This window comes from Copadichromis virginalis, linkage group LG2 (assembly GCF_057382275.1).
Source record: "Copadichromis virginalis isolate Kocher_CV1m ecotype Utaka linkage group LG2, C_Virginalis_male_GT1.1, whole genome shotgun sequence".
NCBI classification, from domain to species: domain Eukaryota; kingdom Metazoa; phylum Chordata; class Actinopteri; order Cichliformes; family Cichlidae; genus Copadichromis; species Copadichromis virginalis.
The window spans coordinates 10,116,079-10,139,404 of NC_140619.1; the positions used below are offsets into that span (position 1 = coordinate 10,116,079).

General features: G+C 42.0%; 1 long non-coding RNA gene across 1 annotated transcript; it reads left to right on the forward strand.

Moving 5' to 3' along the window:
• Positions 1 to 7,337: 7,337 nt before the first annotated feature.
• On the forward strand, positions 7,338 to 11,259 carry LOC146716990 (uncharacterized). Its single transcript, XR_014922570.1, has 2 exons — positions 7,338 to 10,574; positions 10,642 to 11,259. It is a non-coding gene; the product is annotated as an uncharacterized LOC146716990 (long non-coding RNA).
• The last annotated feature ends 12,067 nt before the right edge of the window (positions 11,260 to 23,326 follow it).

The window sequence follows — 23,326 nt, forward strand, 5'->3', positions numbered from 1 at the left end:
TCATTATTCATCTATGTATTACTTTTATGTATTAGTCATCTATTTGTTGTAATCATCTATCCTTACAGTTGTTTATTACACAAAATAAATTATATTATCACACTTCTGGCCACATAGCGCTGATATTCACTGCACATGCCCATATTAACTTTTTCCAGCCAGGTGTTTTCCTTTTCCCATTTTTCCCTTTCTCTGAACAAACATTGCTGCTCTAATGCTGGGCTTACACTGTGCGGTTTTAGGCCCATTTTGAGCCGATTTTTGAGTGATCTTCATCGTGCATCGTGTAGTATACGTGGGGTAACGAGAAGCGATTAACACCTCACGACCAGCTCCCGATCATCAATCGCTCGTGAGGGTGTCATCACAGCCGCTCACACTGCTCGCGCGCAAACACGTAAACGTTGGTGTAAAAGATGGAGCAGCACGGCTGTGCAGCGTATGATCTGGACACAAGCGATGGAGGCACACAACCGTGAAAATAGTTGGATTTACATTGCTGCTCAGTCACAGCTGCCCGATCAATGTTTTTCATTAGCAATTTAGCAAAGTTGATGGTGGTGGTGTGTGTGTCTGTGTGAGTGAGTGAAAGACGGAGAGAGAGAGCGCGACAGATTTTCTGTTATAACCTTCATTTTATGGAGGCACAGTGTGAGCACTCAGGTCGCATCAGAGCATCGGGCGGTATAGTGTGAGACCTGCATCGTGACCTACCAACTTCTAACCCCTGCGAGTCAATCGTGCAGTTTGTATTTGTAAATTTGTAAATTGTAACATTGTAAACATAATGTTACAATTTTACTTTATGTTAAACTGTAACATAATGTAAAATTGTAACATTGTAAACATAATGTTACAATTTTACTTTATGTTACAGTTTAACATCATATAAAATTGTAACATTATGTTTACAATGTTACAATCCGTACCCTCACCTATGGCCACGAGCTGTAGGTAGTGACCGAAAGAACGAGATCGCGTATACAAGCGGCAGAAATGAGCTTCCTCCGAAGGGTGGCTGGCCTCTCCCTTAGAGATAGGGTGAGAAGTTCGGCCGTCCGGGAGGGGCTCAGAGTAGAGCAGCTGCTGCTCCACATCGAAAGGAGCCAGCTGAGGTGGTTCGGGCATCTGACAAGGATGCCCCCTGGGCGCCTCCTGGGTGAGGTGTTCCAGGCACGTCCCACCGGGAGGAGGCCCCGGGGCAGACCCAGGACACGCTGGAGAGATTATATCTCTCGGCTGGCCTGGGAACGCCTTGGTGTTCCCCCGGATAAGCTGGAGGAGGTGGCTGGGGAGAGGGAGGTCTGGGCCTCTTTGCTTAGGCTGCTGCCCCCGCGACCCGGCCTCGGATAAAGCGGATGAAGATGGATGGATGGATGTTACAATTGTAAAATTGTAACATTATGTTTACAACGTTACAATTTCACATTATGTTAAATTGCAACATAATGTAAAATTGTAACGTTAAGTTTACAATGTTACAATTGTAAATATAATTTACCCAATTAATTCTGTCATAACAGAAGTATGACTTCTCTGTGTTATTAATCCGTATTAATATTGTAGGGATATTAATATCCCTACAATATTAAGCATCAGACTTTATCAAATTTTCTAAAAACTTTTTTTGTTGGATAGTGTAGCGCAGCTGGATAGTGTAGTGGTAATACTACATATCTTTGGAGTCGCACGTTCGATTCCCACCCAGTATCCAGTAAGGGTCCTGACTAGACCCCTCATGCTAACCAAAAATCCCTGGAATGGTGCGGCTATGTCTGCAGTCTCTCCGCTTGAATTTAGAGCTTGCTTGTTTGTTAAATGTATTATTTACTGTTTTTAGTTTACTCCATGACGGGGCTGGATATCGGGCGTCCTGCACCACCCATCCGGTCTGGAGCATAGCGAAACCATTTCTGCACTGTTTGAACAAAGGTAAACTCAGAAACTGCCCCCACCTGCTGAGTCAGGCCATCTAAGACAACAAAAAAACCCCAAAACAAACAAACAAAAAAACAGTAAAAAAGAGGGGTTCAATTAGAGTTCAAATATGAATAACCTCTCGCCAAAAGTCTTTAACAGCTAGAAAGCTGGCAAACTACTAAGCTGATCAACATGAAAGGCACAAGGTGGAAATCAGCAAACTGCTGCCTCACTTTGTTCACCTGTGCTCTATATTTCATGGTCCGGTTGGCTGCAGGACCAAACATTTGGCCTTACACCTTATTTCTTTATGTTTTGCTTCCAAGGTGCCAGACTTGTAGGTAACTTTTTACACTGACATGACCTCAGCAATAGTTTCCAGTCTTTCAACTTCCTTGGGCTTTGGCTGCTTTTTTACTCATTTTCAGTCCAGTCCTTCTACCTGACCATTTTCAGAGAACTCTAAGGAGCTTGGGGGAAAAAAGCAACCGGACTTCTTTAACTTTTTTGAAGACGTTTCGCTTCTCATCCCAGAAGCTTTTTCAGTTCACTGAAGCCTCATAAGAAAGTGACACAATGACATTTAGATAATAAAACTCGCCAAAAATGCACCTTAAGAGCACTGTCTCTTTAAATACCCTCTTTTGCTTGGTCTGCTCCTTATTTTTTCTCATTTTTTCTTACTTTGGAGGACCAGCAGAGCGAGGGCCGCTAACCTGTGGACATTCATGGAAGGTGAGGTTCTGCCTGGAAGGCGGGTCCACATAAGAACTCAGATATAATATTTATATTTTTGTTCTAACCTGTTGAGTCCCTGGCAGCAGCCAATGGCAAGGTTGTGCCAGCCAGCAGGATGCTGCTGAAGGGCGGGGCTGGAGTCTGAAAGTAAGAGCTCGTTTAGACTCTATTCTGTGAACAGGCTTGCTCCCACGAATATGTGAATTCATCTGTAAAAGAGTTTAACTCTAATGCACCTGTTCCTCCTGCTCCCTGCTGCAGGGCGGCCTGTTGGACTACGAATGCCAGTGCGGAGCTAAGAAGATCAAAGAGGAGCTGTTGTTCTTGAACCTGCCAAAGTGAGTAACCTCAAATCGGTCCCCAAAGGCCTCAAACCACCACAGTTCAGTCGGTGTCAGTTTTGTTCATGTCATGTCCTCCTTGCGTCTTCCTTTGAGCCTCTCCTCTTTGTCTCATCTCTTTCAGTGTGCTGATCCTCCATCTGAAGTGGTTTACGTTCACTCCATCGTTCACCGTGGAGAAGAAGAACAGCCCCATTGTTCTGACACAGCAGCTGGTGATCAGCCAGGACACAGCCTTTACTGAAGAGGTAAGGGAAAAGGCACACCATTCATTTCAAGTATGGATGGAGCCCATTTCTAAGCTAACGGGTGGTGCCGCTGCCCTCTCCCAGTAAACTGCTCGCTATTTGTTGGTCAGCGTGATCAGTCGTTTGGGCTCCTCAGCTTACAGCGGTGAGTGGGTGCTTTCAGACACATGTGCTGAATGCAGGTCAGCTTTGAAAGTTTATGAGACATTAATAAGTGCGCCTTCTCCTCTCAGGACATTACGTCTGTGACGGCGTTCACCAGATGAGCGGAAGAGACGACGTCACAGACAGCCGGCTCACGTACGATGACGAGTTGGTCTGCCAGACCACGTGTGAGTCTGTGTGTGAGCAGCGGCAGAGAACAGCTTACCTGCTATTCTATAAAAGACAGGTGACGTCTCCCAGCAAACAGTCAGCATGTCTGTGCAAATATTCAGTGTAACTTGTAGAAAAACCCTCACACTCAGTTTATTTGTGTTTTTCTTTTTCTATTTCTTACTTTCTTTGCCGCACTAGAAAGGCAGCAGAGTCGGGACTCAGATCTGCAGCAACACCTTCATTGTTTGTTACAGGAAAAATGATTCTATGTTTCTTTACCTTCTTTTAAATGTGCAAGCATGCCCTTTTGTCTATGGTTAGATTAGTTTAGAATTATCTTTTTAGACTTTCTCAGCAAAGACATACTGTTTTGGGACATATTGTTTTAGATTGTTTTATCTCTCACAGCTTTCTCCCAGCTCTCTGCTGACGAGACTAGCGCCACATATGGAGTTGTTTATTTTATCTGTTTTGTATTTTCTTATCCTGTTCTCACTGTCTTTCCTATAAAAAGTGCCCAGCCTCTGTACACGTGTGAGTTGTTCTTGGCAGCTCACCCGTGTACACGTTTGATAAAGAAAGTAACTTTGTCTCATTGTATCTTCATTTCTCCTGGGTTTTTTTACAGAGTTTTCCCCCAACATTTCTTGGTCCTTCGACAGCCGGAGCGCCTCCATCGTGTCCCATCTCCGTGACCAGTCCACGTTGTTCGTCTGTCGACAGCTCACACACCAGGTGTGTGATAAAAGTCCAAGAGCGTTTAAATTCGGGTCTTGGCCAACGTCTTAGAAAGCGACCCACGGTGGTGGGGCCCGATCGAGGTGGACCAGACCCGGCGACACTGACCAGGTAGATACAGACACACTGACACAATCTTGCGTAAAAGCGCATTTTGAATTCAGGGAATTTAAAATAGCGGAAGTAGCTTGTCGACTGGTAGCTTTGGAAGCTCGTCGACTGGTAGCGTAGCTCGTTGACTGGAAGCTTTGGAAGCTCGTCGACTGGTAGCTTTGGAGCTCTGGGTAGCTCCCCCAGCTGGGTCTAGACTGGGTCTAGGGAGTAAGTAGCTCTGGGAGCTCCCCTTATCATAAGGGTTCTGGTCGCGCGCGCGTCGAAGCTGTGAATGTGTGTGTGTGTGTGTGTGTGTGTATTGTTTTAATTAATGGAGCAAGCTGAATTTTCACGGTCCAATAAGAGACTGAGCTGCTCCTACTGTGTTTTTCTTTTACTGCTGTTCACTGACGTGCTGGTGAGTTGAGAGAACGGTCGAGTTCCGTCTCGTAAAGTTCACACCGCTTTTGGAAATAGTCCGAAAGTAGAAGGGCGTGTGAGCAACCACTCTCGTCTCTAATACCAGCGAAGGTGATAGCAGCTGTATCGTGTATATATTACTTAAACAAAAATAAGTAAATACATAAATAAGATGGGTAATCAAGCAAGTGAAATTAAAACTCACTCCTGCTGCCGAGCAGTGGTGAGAAAAGAAAAGTCCAGACGCTGGACAAAAACAGAGAGGGATTTAAGAAAACAAAATATAAACAGTCAGAAGAACAGAACTCAACTGCCAGTTTAGTAAAACCAGAAGACAAGACACTGTGCAGTTCCCACAATCCTTTTAGTAAACCATCACTCACTCCTGCAGCCGCATCTGCAGCAACACCCATATCAGGAAGAACATAATAATCCCTTATTAAGTGAAAACTAGAGATCAAAGTAGTTTGAAGTAGTTTAAAAGGGTTGAAAACAGACCCCACTGAGTAGATATAAATATAAAAAGTACGAAATAAAGATGAACAAAGGGAAAGTTACAGTAGAAATTATCTTTAGAGTATTTGAAATTAATAATAGCAAGGATAGCAACCTGTAAAGTGATATTAACAATGAAACACAGTTGGCATGATGACCATGCCCAGCATGTATAAAATGAATATAAAGCAAATAATTCACACGAAAATATTTTAATAAAATAAATAAGGTATATTAAGGCTGTGTCATTGTTCAGCCAAGGACAGTGTGTGAAAAGGTAACTGTCTCCACCTTGGGAAAAGGATGATTCTGCAGGTCATCTGAAGCCTTTGATGGATACAAAATAAAATATAAATAATATATTATAATAGAACTGCCTGGTCCGCCATGCAACAGAGAGAACAAATGTGACCGCAGATTGGATGAGTTCAAAATTATCTGTTTGCTGAATAAGATGATCCTAACTAACAAATTGGCTCAGGAGTAGTATAATGGTACACACTGATAAAATATTATAATATGCTATTGCTGTTATATAAGACAAAGAGGATAATATTAACAATGACATAATATTAATATGAAGAGGCACCTTAATCGGTTATGATGCGAGGTGGATAATTGTTAAGCAGTAGTCTGCATCAAGCTTAAGGTTTGCTGAAACTCAGTGTAATGACATGTGAGATGAAGACAATACGGAGAATAACTAAACTAATGAAGTGCATAGAGGCACTTGACCAGCTTGAAACTTATCATTCTAGAATGACACATTGCTGAGATATAGAGCACACCTACAATAACAACCAATAAGCAAAACCCTGTAGACAACAGCTAAAACTACAGGATTGAGAAGCTGAATTAAATATGTAGACACTGCTAAGCTGATGAGCATGTTCCACATTTTCTTTTCTTTTTATTTATTTGTTTCTTTTAGAGCAGAAGCTGCTGTAACACACCCAAAGAAAGACTCTAGGTCTGACCAACCGTCTCAGTCATGGGCAAAAAGATGTCAGTCAATAAAATTCTAAAAGATAATTTATTGACGAAAAATATATCAAGAGATAAAAGATAAAACAGTCCAGTGTCCCACTTAAGAATTGTATAAAAACACACAGTCCCAAGGCCAGAGACAGCTATGACACACAGCCAAGTTGCACTCCACATGTTGCCTTTAACAGGGTTAGAAGTTGTACTTGGAGACCCACCACCCTGCAAGCATATAGTCAGTGGTCACTCAAGCCTCTGCAACCCAGCTGCCTTTAGGCTGTGGCATATAATAGGCCCTGGACTGCACAGAGAGACAAAACGACACACTTAATATAAAATTCATAGGGCAAAACCCATCCATCCCAATCATATCTGATTTCATCACATTACATACCTGCACAGAGAGACAAAACAAAACAGCAGTGTTTGTAGTGTGGGCTATAAGTAGACCAGTGTATCAGTGCAATCAAGTACACCTGCCTCTAATTAGTCCAACCTCATTCCAGCCATTGGCTCACCAAAAATGTGACACACACAAAACCACTCCCAACCCAGTGCAACTTCACACAATAATATGGAGCTGAATTAACACAGGCACATTAGTCTACCATGTTACAAGCTGCATGCTATTAAAAGCCAACATATGCAGACTTCTGCCTTGTTCGGGTGGCAGCATTTTTTTTTCTTTTTCTTTTGTGTCCTGACACATTTATGTTTTTTGTTTTTGTTTGATTATTTTGTTGGTTTTGGAAACGAATTTAAACAAACTTGTGACAATACTTGAGAGTCACAGTGACACATAGTGATTAGGCATATGATTGAAAAATGCCTAGGTTTAGAGCTGTGAGCTATGAGCTGTGAGGAATGCAAAGATAAATATATATATATTTGTATAAATGGGAAACAACCCTAACTTGAAAGTTTGAAATGTGTGAGATCCATGAATTGTTTGAAGAACTAGAAATTACCTAAAAATGCCTTAAGTGAAAATGTTGCATCTATTCTCCCAAACAAAAAAAAAAAAACCAAAAAAAAAAAAAAAGGAGAAGAAGCTTTCTGTAACTTAAAAATAAGGCTGATGTGTTGACAACAGACTAAAACACTAATCCGCAGGTGGCTATCAGGAACAGAGAGGCGAGCAAAGTCACAAACACCAAGGCTGCAGACAGCCACGCAGAAACAGCAGATAACATAGAGACAACGCCTGCTAGAACCGTGGAGAGGAAGGTCACTTCCCACGAGATTGTAGGAGTAGGCCACAGAGAAATAATCCAAAACAGTTTTGAGGCAGCCACTTAAACTTACAGTTTTCAAAGGACAAATTAGTTGTAAAGTCAGCTGCAGGCCACACAACTGTACAACAATTAACTGCCCCTTTAGAACTAGTACATACAGCAAGTGGCCGCAGGTGCTTTATTAAATGCATATGACCCGTCGTGTCCAGTAACTTTGCTAGGTAGAGACGCTCTGACAAAACTTAAGATAGCAGTCATGCCATTCTTTTCTGGTATTAGCATTTGACCTTACAGCACAGGCCGAAATTGTGTAGGTTACGCAGTAACCACAGATAGTAAAATAATAGAAGCAAAACCATTTTCTTCTTCATGTTCTGCACAGAGCGCTGAGCTGATAGCTGTGATACGCGAAAGCTAAATACACAAAGACAAACTAATAAACATACATACAGACAGCCAGTATGTTTTCTCTGCTGTGCATCATTTTGCAAAAAATTTGGCATAACAGAGGAATGATTACACCAACTGGAAAACCGGTTCACCATGCCAACCTCTTACAACGCCTACTGACTCTTTCATTACTACAGGCAACAATTTTGCTGACAGAGCAGCAAAACAGGCGGCACAAACGGCAAACATCGCATTGATGGCAGTAAACACACATCAGATTCCACTGGATGTGTTGAAAAATGAACAAAAAGCAGCAAGCACAGCAGAGCAGGCAAAATGGCTAAAACACGGTGCAGTTCTGACAAACGACTTAATGATGTGTTATGGCAAGCCAGTGTTGCCAAAAATTCCTCCACAAAATGGCGGCATTGGTGACTCATGGCTGTACGCATTTGTCATCGGGGGGGAATGCCCTGTATTGTCAACTCTCATTTCTACACTATAAATTTTGAATCTTCAGCAAAACAATTTGTCAGAACGTGCATGACGTGTCAAAAATATAATGCTCAAGGTAATCTGCGACCAAAAAGAGGCCGTTTTCCCACTCCACCTTATCCTTTTCACACAATTCATATGGATTTTATTGAGCTAAGCGAATGCCAAGGGTAAAAATACGCCCTAGTGGTAATAGACGTGTTCTCAAAATGGCCGGAAATCTATCCAGTGAAAAAGGCAGATGCAATTTCAGTAGCAAAGTGCCTGTGCAATCACTTCATACCCACATATGGCATCCCAGCTTTGATACGATCAGACAACGGCACTCATTTTGTAAATGATGTCATCACTAAGGTCTCTGAAGCACTCGGTTTCAGCATAAAACACCACTGTGCTTATCACCCTCAGAGCGCAGGCCTTGTAGAGAGAACTAACGGCACTATAAAACAAAGGCTCAGGAAATGCATGGCAGAAACAGGAAGGCCGTGGCCTGAATGTTTGGGTTTAGTGAAAATGTGGATGCGCTTAACGCAAGGCTCCCATAAACTAACTCCATTTGAAATCATTCATGGCAGGCCGTTCCCACTACCGATCACCAGTCAACCAATAGACAAAGCAATCAGAGAAAACACATTAGCAGAATGGATGTCTAAGCTGTTAGAAAACAAAGAGATCATTGTACATAATCAACAACCTGATGATGTTTCTCCAGTGTCTTGCAGACTAAAGCCCGGTGACTGGGTTCTGATCAAGGTGCTCCAAAGGAAAAACTGGAGCACACCCAGGTGGGAGGGGCCATACCAAGTCCTCCTCACTACACCGACCGCTTGCAAAATTGCGGAACGACCATCCTGGATCCATCAGAGTCACTGCAGGCGAGTAAGTGAAGCCATCTAAACACAGCTGACAGCAGGCTTGCCCACTTGTTGTGATCTCGCCCGGTGGAGGGGTCAGCTTTCCTGGCCGGGGGGTCTACTCGCGACAGGAGGGTGTGTCCCATCGTCATGAGGTGGTGGCTCTTAATAACTGCAGTGGCCCTGACCATGGCCGGGCTCCTCATCTTTGCTTCCGTGAGGGACAACAAGTCACGCAATATGAAGAAAAGGCAGACACTGTATGACAAAGGACAGTACACCAAGTTTCCCCATGGCTACGCCACTAACTTTTGGTGGCAGTTTATGAACACTACAGCTCACTGGAATAATAAAACTGACTGCTATGCATGTACCCATATGCCCCTATCCTCGCAGACGTCTGGCCTGTGGCCGTACAGCATACCTGAAGATCGCAGTTGGTGTCTGTTGGGCCTGGCAACACATCCAGGCTACGGTACTCTTTGGTCCAAGGCCAACTACAGCATCCCAGCAAAAGCAACCTGGAGGTCATCATCACCCACAAATGTGAACTGTTCCGGACAGACCTACCTACTGACCTGGCCCCAAGTCTCAGACCCACAGCCTGATGTAATTCTACTGAACAAGCTGAACGCAGCGCAACTGCCAGTATGTGTGATGAACAATGGATCGCGGGCAGTGGGGGAGCTGCCTACTCACCTATCTACCGGATGATACTACAAACAAAGACTCAGTACCAGACAGGATGTGCACGGACGGCACCAAGCAGTAAAGGAACCAGAGTTTCGCATCTGAGGAGGAGTGAAATTCTTACAGAGCTTGATCCCCGGCATTGGAGCTGCCGAGGTGCGGGATCATGTGGAGATCAACCGATATGCTCTGCTACGACGCATCAACTTTGACAAAGACCCTGGGACCGGCTTTAGCAGGAGAACAGAAGGCCATCAGAACGATGGTGCTGCAGAACAGACTGACTCTAGACCTGCTAACAGCATCACAAGGAGGAGTTTGTAAGCGGAGACATTTATGAAGCTTTGCAGAATTTGACCATTCTGCAGAAATATGTCACTGACCACACATCTGGAGCAGCTACACCGCCATGTCTAAGAGTAATGATTTCAAAGATGATAACAACTACAATGACTGCTTATGTTGCCGTGCCTCAAGAAGAACAGCATCCCGTTGCAATTCTGTTAGAGGAGAACTTGTAATAACTGCTAATGAATGATGTGGTGATTAAAAATGACTTGTCAAGTGATCATGCACTGATTAACACATTAGTAGTTTATGCAGGTACAATATAAGGTTTTCATCATTTTACATATAAGGTTTTCATCCTTTTATTTTTTGTAGTTTTCGTTTTAAATATAAGGTTTTTATCCTTTATTTTTTGTAGTTTAGTTTTATTATTTTTTCTTGTTTATTCCACTTGTTATTTCATTTACTATGATTTTCATTTACTATGATTTTCATTTACTATGATTTTCTTTGTTCTTTTTATTATTTTATTTTGTTTTATTCTTTAGACCAAATGATTTCCATTTCTGCTATGCTGACATTTTGAAAATTAAAAAATTGCTTAAGATACTTAATAAATAACCTTCACAGACAATTGTTGTATACATTTAAAATAAGTTAAAACAGGAGGGAATGTTACAGGAAAAATGATTCTATGTTTCTTTACCTTCTTTTAAATGTGCAAGCATGCCCTTTTGTCTATGGTTAGATTAGTTTAGAATTATCTTTTTAGACTTTCTCAGCAAAGACATACTGTTTTGGGACATATTGTTTTAGATTGTTTTATCTCTCACAGCTTTCTCCCAGCTCTCTGCTGACGAGACTAGCGCCACATATGGAGTTGTTTATTTTATCTGTTTTGTATTTTCTTATCCTGTTCTCACTGTCTTTCCTATAAAAAGTGCCCAGCCTCTGTACACGTGTGAGTTGTTCTTGGCAGCTCACCCGTGTACACGTTTGATAAAGAAAGTAACTTTGTCTCATTGTGTCTTTATTTCTCCTGGGTTTTTTACAGAGTTTTCCCCCAACATTGTTATTGTTATTATTGTTGTTAGTACTGTTGTTGTTATGATTGATATTGTTACTGTTATGATCAGTTTTATTATTATTATTATCATTATTAATTTTTTAATACATTTGTTTATCTTTATTATTATTATTAGTAGTAATGTTGTTGTTTATGTTGTTATTGTTATTATTATTACTGGTATTTTTGAAACTATTATTATTATTTTGTTGTTATTGTCATTATTAGTAGAAGTAGTATTAGTTATATCATTTTTATATCAGCCTGGAGTGAACAACATGAAAGCATGGATCCATCCTCCCTCACATTCACAATTCAGGCTGCTGGTGTAATCGTGCGGGGGATATTTTCCTGGTACACTTTGGGACCTTTAAATGCTACAGTCTGAGTATTGTTATGACCACAGTGTACCCTCTTCTGATGGCTGAAAGTAAAAGGGGGTCCAGTACCGGTTCCGGTACCAGGCCTACTGACAATTTAACATAATGTAAAATGGTAACATCGTAAACATAATGTTACAATTTAACATAATGTAAATGGTAACATTGTAAACATAATGTTACCATTTAACACAATGTGAAATGGTAACATTGTAAACAGAATATTACCATTTAACACAATGTGAAATGGTAACATTGTAAACAGAATGTTACCATTTAACACAATGTAAAATGGTAACATTGTAAAAAGAATGTTACCATTTAACACAATGTAAAATGGTAACATTGTAAAAAGAATGTTACCATTTAACACAATGTAAAATGGTAACATTGTAAACAGAATGTTACCATTTAACATAATGTAAAATGGTAACATTGTAAACAGAATGTTGCCATTTAACATTATGTTAAATATAACTAACGGATTTACTTTACCAAATGGACCATCCCGGCCTTGCCGTATTGGTCTATTTGATTCACCTTTGTTTTTATTGTTTATTTTATTTTCACTTGCTACACATAGGACAGACATGACTGGGGGAAAGAAAGGGGAGAAAGAAAGAGGGAAAGAAAAACAGCAGGGAAGAGGAATGGTGATAAAGGGCAAAAAACAAAAACCAACAAAACAAACAGACAAAAAATATATATATCAGTCACTTCAACTCAAAGAAGTCCAGACGCTTTTCTTTCCAAGCTCCTTTGACTGACTGTTAGGACAACTTATTTATTGCAAGCATGCAGTACAAGAATAACTCGATGTTTCTGACTTTGCATTACGAATTGTTTACCCACTGACAAACATTTCAAATGAAATTAAATTAACAAACAATTTGTGGTAACCTGATTTTAATTCAAAAAGAATCATTAACAACACTTCTTGTAATGGTGTCAAAATCAGCCCAACTTTTATTTTCAAATGCAAAAAGTAAAAGAAAATGAGCCAACATACTGGACACATATAATTGTCAATATAATTGTTTATAAACAATTATACTGTCATCATTGTTACAGATATGGAAACTTTATTAACAATTTGTCCAAGTAAAAAAATGCCCTGCTAATTGTTGGGGTTTTCTCTCCTCTAGCCCTTTCCTTTAAGCTCTTCTTTACATCCCCCCACCCCCACCTTTTCTTTTTTCTTAATAATATAACAATAAAAACAATTGGCTGCATTTTAAATGTGTCAGATCAATGTCTTTATTCAAGAATATAAGAAATGGTAATAGCTGCATGTGTGTTTGTGTGTGTGCATAATATGCATACTTTAGGGGAGAGCGGGGTAAGTTGTCACACGGGTAAGTTGTCACACTGTTCATAACTCCAACACTAGAGGCTCTATCTCAAAAATGAAATAGCCACTTTGTGTGACTTCTTCTTCTATAGTCAACCTCCTGTTCACATGTGGTCAAGACTGCTCTAATCTGAGGTGAGCACATCTTTTTTATTTTTTTGACCTAAAAGGAAAAATAAATCACTTTAAATTTTCTTCAGTACAACTTTGTTAGGTATAGATGTTACAGATTATTATTTTACACAAAATAGAGGAGACATTAACGTGTCTTTTGATACTTCAGCTGATGTGCTATGTTGAGCTAACCCTGACATTTAGCCAAAATTAGCATAAATGTCAGTTTGGGGCAAGTTGTCTCATTAACTTTGGGGCAAGTCGTCACATGTGACAACTTGCCCCAGTACAAATAAATGCTCCAAATAATTGTGATATTGTAATTCATTTGTATTTGTAATAAGGTTTTTGAAGAAAGGAAGGAGAGGCAGGAATTAAGGAAGGAAGGAAGAAAGTAAGATGGTTCGAAATTATCAACGAAAGACAGAGCGTGGCAGAACACCACCTGACATTATGTTAAAGGCAGTCAGGCAGGTAAAGATGCAGAACAAATCAATCACAAGTACAGCAAAGGATTTTGACATAAATTACCGCACTGCAATTACTGACAGCGGACTACCAACTCCAGAGGACATCCAGCCATATCCAAAAGCTGGCCGCCGAAAACCATCCAGCAAAGGAAGAAAACGATGCAAATCAGCAATTCTAACCGACACGCCAGTGAAGCAGCAACTAGAAAAAGAAAAGAATAAGGCTGAATCTAGCAAAAAGCTGTTTCAAAAGAGAGGGACGCGAGGGGGGAAAACATCTGGACCTATGAAGAACAACGCAGCTAAAAGAAGAAAAATAATTCAAGAGTCATCATCAGATGATGAAGAGTGCTTCTGCCTTGTCTGTGTGGAGCCATTTTCAAACAGTCGTCCAAAAGAGACCTGGGTAAAATGCGTAAAATGCAACAAATGGGCCCATGATGCTTGCACCTCAGGCCAGGCAATTTATGTGTGCCAGAATTGTGACTATGAAGTCGAGTCTGATTAATCAGAAATAGGGCATCTGTTAGGTTTGTAGCTTGAACCCATCCGCTGGAACGTTGAAGACAATATAATTACACTGCTAAGCAAGACACAAATAGGCAAAGTTCTTCATGTTACTCGTGCACGGGAGAGAACCAGACAGAGCGCCGTTCCTTCGCTTGACCCCAGTAGCTCTCGTCCGTTCTCCCATACACTGTCCTTTTATTGAGGTTACATGAATATGCATAGGTTCATTAACATACGACGTCTACATACAAACAAAGAGTACCTTGCCTGTGTGTGTGTGTGTGTGTGTGTGTGTGTGTGTGTGTGTGTGTGTGTGTGTGTGTGTGTGTGTGTGGGGACTGCTGATCAAAGGGTCAAACATCCTTGGTCAGGAAGAGGGTAGCCTCCCCCTCACCCTAGATGGTTCATCCTAGATAACACGGTGAGGAAGTCCTGCAGTTCATCTAAACAAAGAGCACTTAGACTAGAACAGACGCAACTACGTTAATCCTACCATAAAACAATAAGACACGGTATGACCTCTCATGCTCCCAAAGTGCTGTCTAATACACACAAAGTTTGCAGACTATCAAGGATCAAAACCTCTACCAATCTACAACTAATTACAAAACTCTAAGCATATATAAGTAAATATTTCTAAGCATAAATGACAATCAACAATACAAATCTAACAGCATCTGTTTTGTTCAGAGGATAAACATGTTAAGTAAAGCAAGTTATTTGCAGCATTCCATTCAGTTATGATGGATTTATGTGCAAGCCAGAGAACATTTGAGTTTAAAGTTCAAACTAAAGTTTTCTTTCTACTTAATGTTTTGATTAAAATGTGTATTGGATTGAAATAATTGTTTTTTTCCAAATTCTCTTGGCATAATTGTTCAAATTTCCAGTTTTGGTTTGAATTTAACAATTAAAATCAATAATCATAATTAAGTATTTGTGTTCATATTTTAAGATAATCTAGTGTGACAACTTACCTGCCGATGGGGCAAATTGTCACAAGTGCACATTCTCCATTCAACAGTCTACAACTCCGTAATGAGATAAGATATGAAAATGTAATCAATACATCATATGTGCCCGAGACTTCCTTCTTTCATTTGGTGAAACATTTATTACGTTGTGATGTATGGTGCTCAGTAAAAGTTAGTCAGTGTGAAGAGTGTGACAGCTTACCCCGCTCTCCCCTACTTGTTGGATCCAAATCCCACAAGGAATCAAATAAAACAAGAAGACAAACAAAAACAAAACAAAAATATATTTCTCTCCCTTCCCAGGTCAGGTTCACAAAAGCATTGCAGCTCTTTATTCCTCTTGTACAGCTCCAGAGTCTGTCAGCCAAAAAGAAACTACTGAGGTTCCAACACCCAGTGTTTCTGTAAACACAGATGAAAATGAACAGTCATCCACATCTAAAAGATTTGTAGATTCGAGGGACCGGTATAATACATCTAGTACATCTTTGTTTAAACCTCAGAACACAAAAAGGGAACAAACCATTGTATACAGATTTAAAAGTGCGCAAAGCAACGAACAGTCACCCTCTGAAACAGCTGAGGTTATCACAACCATTGTTTCTGTAAATACACAGGAACAGTCACCCACCTCAAAAAGATTAGTATATTCAAGGGACCAGTGTATCTACTCTGGTCAAAAGAATCCATGCTTCGTACTGATGTCCACAATTCTTTTTTATTCCTCTCACAATCATGGAGCACCGTGAAAACTAGAAACGAGTAAAATAATATCAATAGCACATATGACATCCATCTCAGCCACTTATTTCTTTTCACAAGGTGCACAAGTGCTTAACAAATAACAGCATAATGTTTTTACCGTGTACGCCTTGTAAAACCAGTAGTAGAAAAGTTGTAGATTCGTGCTCTTGTGGGGGAGACGTATGTTATCCACCACCTCGATAGCTAGCCGAGAGTTCGAGGGTCACTAGAGCCGCCGAGAACGCATGAACTACTTACGGTAGGACGTTTTGCCAAAGTAAGACGTTTTGTCAGAACACCGAGTCCTCAGGAGGATGCAGCCCATGAATTTGGACACGATCTCAGATGCACTTCTGGTGTTGTCATGGCAACCCACACAAACATTTCAGCGTCAGCTACAATGAGGCGGAGCCCTTACTGAGACACTGAGCTCAGGTAGAGTGAAAGACAACATTTTTCCGCATCCAAAACAGCAGCGCTGTTCCTGTGACCTCTAGTAAAGCCTCTACTTGGGAAAAGGGAGTCTTTCATCAAAGCATCCTGCAGAAGTTGAATAAAAATATGCAAATGTTCAAATGATGCAACTTAATGAAGGCTGACAGCAGTTGTACTATTTTACATTGCAGCGAACAGGGGTGACCATTATTTTCAACGTTTTTACAGAATTTTTCACATTGAAAGTGAAATAATATAAATAATGTCTCAATTAAATTGCGTTAATATTTAAAAATACAAAAACTACAGCTTTGTTCACAAGCCAATAAAAATGTACTTGGGCCAGTGGTAAATGAAAATAACACTTATTCAGCACCTGGTTGTTGCGGCTGCATCAGGACACCAGATGTTCAGCCTCCATCCTGTAGGCAGACTTATCCCCGTCTGAGAGGAGTCCAATAATGGTGGTGTCATCTGCAAGCTTAATTAATTTGACAGACTGGTGGTTGGAGGTGCGGCAGTTGGTGTACAGGGAGAAGGGCATAGAAGAAAGAACACAGCCCTGAGGGGAGCTCGTGCTGATGGTCCGGGAGTCCAAGACATTCTTCCCCAGCCTCACTGGTTGCTTCCTGTCCGTCAGGAAGTCAGTGATCCACCGGCAGATGGGATCAGGCACATTCATCTGGGAAAGCAATCCTTGAAGAAGGTCTGAAAGGATGGTGTTGAAGGTAGAGCTGAAGTCCACAAACAGGATCCTAGCATAGATTCTGCAGGACAAAGTGTAGGGCCATGTTGATGGCATCGTCTACAGACCTGTTGGCTCTGTATGCAAACTGCAGGGGGTCCAGGAGGGGGGCCGTGAGGGTCTTAAGATAGGAGAGAACCAGGCGCTCAAAAGACTTCCTGACCAGATGTCAGAGCCACAGGTCTGTAGTCTTTTCGTCCAGTGATCTTTGGCTTCTTGAAAGCTATATATGATATAAAAATTATATAAAAACTGTTAATCAGCAAAAGAAATGATATCATAGTTCTTATAAAGAAAGCCTCTATCAATCAAACACCAGCAGTGTAGCAATGTTGTTCACTTACACTGTATATAAAACACTGATTTTGGCTACATCCAGTTTTTACTGTATTATAAACATTTTTTACCATGAAGAGTAAAGTGTTTGGCATTTTTGTCATTGTTATTGAGCTCAGAGATCAGGCCCAGCCCAGTATCTACCTGGTTATGAGCAAGGAGCTGGAGGTGATAACTCAACAATAACCAGGCCATGCATGCATGGATGGATGCATGGATGGATCAGTTTGTAGGCTGTGTGTGGTCAGCAGCAGGCTGCTGGGTGTGGACCAAGAGGGAAAGCCCAGCATGTGAAACCCATCAGCAGAAGGCCAGAACAAAGGTGCACAGACAAACGCAGCCCAGACACTCAGGCAGGACGAGTAAAATAAATGGCAGCAAACACAGTATGATGTGGTAAAATGTGCTTTCTTTCACAAACAGATAGCACAAACAAGAATCACAAGAATCTCCTTTGTGGTTCTTGTTTTTCTTTTGAGTACATTAATAAAAAGTTGAAATAAAGTGGCAATAAAATTCATGCACTGAAGACCACACGAAACCCTAATTCACCCTACTACCTGTTGCCTTCACATTCCATTTGCATCCCTTGTCCACAGAATCAAAAATGACCCTTCTTCACTAAAGATCGAACATAAAGCAATTGCATTTTAAATGGAAGCCCATTTTGCATTAAGAAACACTATCAGCAATCAGAAATTGTGTATATCAGAGTTCTCTGTTTTTACTGTCCTGAAAACTGCATTAATTCAGTGGATGCGGTTAGGTTCAAAACAACGTAATATAAGAGGGCAACCAATTCAATCTAAGAGGGATCCAATTTTTATCCATTCATGTACCAGCTACTGGCTTTTTGCTGTTATGTTCTCATATCGCGTGAGAGTTTATTTGCCAGGTGTCAGAAGTCTAATAATAAAGCTCCGGCACAACGTGGTCGAAGTTACCCGCATATCGGATCGCATCATGTCAGTGAAGATCGACGCCGACCCGACCGTCCTACGGATTATCTCCTGCTATGCACCACAGACCAACTGCCCCGACGAGGAGAAGACAGAATTCTGGCGCGCCCTCGACGACCACCTGCAAACGATTAGCCCTGAGGAACACGTGGCGGTAGGCGGCGACCTAAATGGACATGTAGGCAAGGGGAGAGACGGATATCACCGATTCCATGGCGGCCAAGGATTTGGGACCAGAAACGACGAGGGTTGCCGGGTACTGGACTACGCAGAGGCCCACGATCTTGCCGTGACCAACACCTTCTTCAAAAAGAAGCCGGCACACCTCATCACGTACTCCAGCGGCGGCAGAGACACCCAAATCGACTACTGGCTAGTCCGAAGACCCCATCTCAGCCTAGTCACGAACGTAAAAGTCATACCATCAACCAATATTGGCCCTCAACATCGGCTACTTGTGATGGATCTCCGACTCAACCTTGGCCAACGACGACGAAGAACACCAACCACGACGGTGGAGAAGATCAAGTGGTGGCGCCTCCCTGAGGGATCCAATTTTTATCCATTCATGTACCAGCTACTGGCTTTTTGCTGTTATGTTCTCATATCGCGTGAGAGTTTATTTGCCAGGTGTCAGAAGTCTAATAATGAATAAAGTTCAGGATATGCTTAAAAACTCACCTCAGTATAGCCGTCATCAGAAGGAAGTGCGCTTCACTGACTCATCAACTTGTCTCAGGCTTTCCACAAAGTTTCACAGTTGACCTTAAAGTAAGATGCTGCAAGCTTACCTTGCAGTGTATTACTTTTTAAGGTCTAAAGACCTTAAAGTGCGCTATAGATTGAAGTGATTTGAACTGACAACAGGGCTAATTCAGCACTTCAAGTTAACATCAATAAAAGTTTTTAAATTTATTCTGATTTCCGTTTGTTTTCATTGCCTGTGCTATCTGTTATTTAGTTCAAATTGTGGGTAGATAATGCTGTGCTGTCATGTGACCTGTTCTCTCATGTGTGCCTTTCTCTTGTTTTGTATGTATTTCTCGTTTGTTATTTATTCCTATTTTATTCCTGCAATTGGTATGGAATTCATTTTTTTTAAAAATTGATCAGTGTTTTGAAATTAGATGTGATGAAGATGTGACCTTAATTTACAAAATCAACATCATGTTGGATTCAATGAGACATGAAACTAGTGCATGAAACAGGTCTCAGTAAATGTTCTCATAGACTGCAATACACTGCCCCCTGCTGGTCATTATAAAGTCTGCAGATGTCATTTGACATGAATGTCATATTTGTGAAACAAAATAAAGGACTCTGTAAAATAAATGAAAATCAAATATTTATATACAGAATATTTATGTACAAATGCTGAAAAAGACATTTGAACAAGATGCACACCCAGTAAAATTAAAAAAAAAAAAGAAAAGTCAGTTTTATCATGTCAAAGTCAAAAGTCAAAGTCAACTTTATTGTCAATTCTGCCACATGTACAGGACATACAGAGAATAGAAACTTCGTTACTCTCAATCCCTAGATAAAATAGAAAATGAACATTTAAATATAAGAGTGATTAAAAATGCAAGTAAAATATTTTAAAGTAAAAAAAATTTAATAATATAATACAATTTTACATATAACAAGAAAGCTATACAATATACAATATAAGGGTAAATGACATTGAGTGCAAACCAGGCAGAGTAGTGCAAATAGGCAAATAGTGCAAATGGAGATTTGGTAATGTACGGTAAGAGATAGTGTAACACAAAGTCTTATGAGGTAATGGCAGTCCAATGCTCCACAAAGTGACTGGTAACTGGTGCAGGCCAGTGAGTGAGTCAGAGAGTGTGTGTGTGTGAGTGTGTGTGACAGAGTTCAGTGAGACCGTGGAGGAGAGCGGGGAGAGGGGGCAGAATCGGGAGGGAGTTAAGCTTCCTGACAGCCTGATGGATGAAGCTGTCCTTCAGCCTGCTGGTCCTGGCCTGGAGACTCCGCAGTCTCCTCCCCGACGGCAGCAGCTTGAAGAAGCTTTGCATTGGGTGTGTGGGATCAGCCGCTATGCAAAGGGCTTTTTTAGTGAGACGGGTGCTGTAAATGTCCTGGAGGGAGGGGAGAGAGACACCAATGATCCTCTCTGCAGCTCTCACTATGCGTTGGAGGGTTCTATGACGGGACGCATTGCAGGCTCCAAACCACACAGTGATGCAGCTCGACAGGATGCTCTCGATGGTGCCTCTGTAGAAAGTGTGCATGATGGGGGCTGGTGCTCCTGCTCTTCTTAGTTTGCGGAGAAAGAAGAGACGCTGCTGTGATTTCTTGGCCAGTGCTGTGGTGTTGTACGTCCAGGAGAGATCCTCTGTGATGTGCACACCCAAGAACTTGGTGCTGCTCACTCTCTCCACAGACGCTCCGTCAATGGTCAGAGGAGCATGTTGGGTGTGCATTCTCCTGAAGTCCACAACAATCTCCTTTGTCTTCTCCACATTCAGAGAGAGATTGTTGTCAGCACACCACGTGGCCAGGCGTCTCACCTCACTTCTGTAGTCGGTCTCATCCCTGTTGCTAATGAGACCCACCACCGTTGTGTCGTCCGCAAACTTGATGAAGAGGTTGGAGCTGTATGATGGAGTGCAGTCATGGGTCAGCAGAGTGAAGAGGAGGGGGCTCAGCACACATCCCTGCGGGGCCCCCGTGTTTAAAATGATGGTGCTGGATGTGTTACTGCCGACCCGTACTGTTTGAGGTCTTCCGGTGAGGAAATCCAACAGCCAGTTGCACAGTGAGGTGTTGAGCCCCAGCTGGACCAGTTTTTGAGTGAGCTGTTGGGGGATTATAGTGTTGAATGCTGAACTGAAATCTATGAACAGCATTCGAACATATGAGTCATTTTTGTCCAGGTGTGTGAGTGCTGAGTGGAGTGCAGTGGAGATGGCATCATCGGTTGGGCCGATACGCAAACTGGAAGGGATCCAGGGAGGGGGGCAGGACAGTCTTGATGTGTTGCATGACTAGTCGTTCGAAGCACTTCATCAGGATGGGAGTAAGTGCAACAGGACGGTAGTCATTAAAGCAGGAGGGAGATGACTTTTTTGGAACCGGAATGATTGTGGTGGCTTTAAAACATGTGGGGACGACAGCCTGGATGAGTGATATGTTGAAGATGTCTGTGAAGACATCAGTGAGTTCCACTGCACAGTCTCTCAGTACACGACCAGGAATGTTGTCAGGACCCGGAGCTTTACGTGCATTGATCCTGCTGAGGGATCTCCTCACGCTGTCCGGGGACAGAGTCATCACCTGGTCACCAGGAGGGGGTGGGGTCTTCTGTGCAGTGGTGCTGTTTTGGACTTCAAAGCGAGCAAAGAAAGTGTTCAGCTCGTTCAGCAGGGGGATAGTGCTATCACAGGTCTGTGGTGGGGGCTTGTAATCTGTGATGGTCTGAATGCCCCGCCACAGGCTCCGTGAGTCTCTGCTGTCTTTGAAGTGATGCGATATTTTCCTGGAGTACTGTCTCTTAGCCTCTCTGATGCCACGGGAAAGGTTGGCCCTAGCTGTCCTCAGGCTTGCCTCGTCTCCATCTCTGAAGGCAACATTCCGAGCTTTCAGCAGCCTGTAGACCTCTCCTGTCATCCATGGTTTTTGATTGGCCCGGACAGTTATGGTTTTCGTGACTGTTACATCCTCAATACACTTGTTGATGTAGGCAGTAACAGTCTCTGCGTACTCCTGGAGGTCAGTGGTGTTGTTATAGGTGGCAGCCTGCTTAAACATGTTCCAGTCTGTGGTGTTGAAGCAGTCCTGTAAAGCCTCTGAAGACCCTTCTGGCCACACTTTTATCTGCTTACGAACCGGTTTGGTGACTTTAACGAGCGGTCTGTAGGCAGGCATTAGCATGACAGTGATATGGTCTGAGGCGCCGAGGTGGGGGAGGGGAAAAGCTTTGTAAGCTCCTCTCTCGGTGGTGTAAACAAAGTCCAGTGTGTTATTTCCCCTTGTTGGAAAGTCTATGTGTTGTTGTATTTTTGGAAACACGCACTTTAAGTCTGCATGATTGAAATCCCCAGCCAGGATGAGAAAAGCATCAGGATGGGCTGTCTGCTGCTCACTGATGTGCTGGTACAGTTCATTCAGTGCCTCATTCCTGTTGTTGACATTGGAGGAGGGAGGGATGTACACAGCGCACAGTAGTATGGCTGTATATTCCCTCGGTAGATAGAATGGCCGGCACTTAATGACCATTAACTCCAGCACTGGTGAGCAGTGTTTGCAGACCGCAACAGCATCGCGACACCAGGCATCATTGATGTAAACACAAAGTCCTCCCCCGCGGGTCTTACCTCCCGCGACGATGACTCTGTCAGCACGGTAGCATGTGACTATCATGCTGTCATTTCTGCACAATGCACTTTACACCAGATCAAAATAAAACACTGTGAGGTCGTTCTAACCGGAAGCCCAGAGAGCTTCGACAATGCAGCACAATGCCCTGAAGCATCAGCATCAAAATATACTTCAAGTACCAAAAAGTACTCATTGTGCAGAATGCCCTATTTTTGAATAGCTGGACATTTTAATTACTTTATCACCAGCTGTGACTACAGCTGATAATCAACCATGTTTCATAGGGATGTGACTACATTTAGAAATGTCACGCATTTTTAGGTATAAAGCAAAAGATGCAATGAAATAAATAAGCTATCACATATTAATCCAAATGAATTCACTGAAATACATCTGCACATTTCTGCAGCCTGACTTATTACACACGTGAACACAGTACACATTTGTTTACTGCAAGCTTGTTTCAGAGATGTGATGCAGTTAAATCTGTATGCGTCTGTTTCCTTGTAGTGTTAGTAGAGATGGTGAACCTGACACAATCCTGTGTTTAGTGTGAAGGAAACCAGTTAACAGCCGGTTTAGTAAAATTCTCTTGAACTCATGGAAAACTCATCGTCGTCTCGAAGTGAGCAGCTGAAGCGTCCCGTGTGA